We start from the raw sequence: 696 nt of genomic DNA on the forward strand, positions 1-696 counted from the left end.
ATTTTTGTATGTTAAAAGATCAGATAGAGAATGAGGGGACAGGACAGTAGTAGGGGGACCAAAAGTGAGTTTCTTTGATTCTTGTATTTGAGTAACTGGGGCCCAACCTCGAACAGTGTGATCTAACTGTTTTGAGAGAGGTAATTAGAGTAAAGGTGGGGCCTAGCGGATGTTTAAGCACATTGAAAGCAAACTCACGATTTTCTGTGACATCTAGGAGGAAGTGGTGAGAAAGATTAGGAAAGTGGAGGCTTGAAGCTTCTAATGAAAAACGCCGTAGAGATTTAAAAGAAGTGGAAATGGAGGTTGGGAAAGGCTTATGAGGGTCACCTCAAGTAGCATTATATAAAGGAGCAGTTAGGAGAGAGAAGTTGGGAATTTATGCTCTGAGGTATTCAGCTAATTCTAAAAAGGACAAGAGTTCTTGTTTTGTGGTGGGTAGAGGAAAGTTGCAAAGAAGGTTTTTCAATAAGAACTGGAGAGCAGGAGGTAATTGAGGGGGGTTTAGTATTTCAAACCTTAGGATTTACTTGCTCTGGTGGAATGGGCCAGGGCAATGGGTCTTTGATGACTTGGGAAAGGATGAGGCAGAGTGAGGCAGAAGGAGATGCATTAGCATCTATCAATTTAAAATCAAAAGTGAGGGTGGTATTTAATTTGGAAAGTATGTCATGTCCCAAAAGGGGAACTGGGGCT

The sequence above is a fragment of the Otolemur garnettii genome, unplaced genomic scaffold, assembly GCF_000181295.1.
Source record: "Otolemur garnettii isolate 467f Iridium unplaced genomic scaffold, OtoGar3 scaffold00026, whole genome shotgun sequence".
Classification (NCBI taxonomy): Eukaryota; Metazoa; Chordata; class Mammalia; order Primates; family Galagidae; genus Otolemur; species Otolemur garnettii.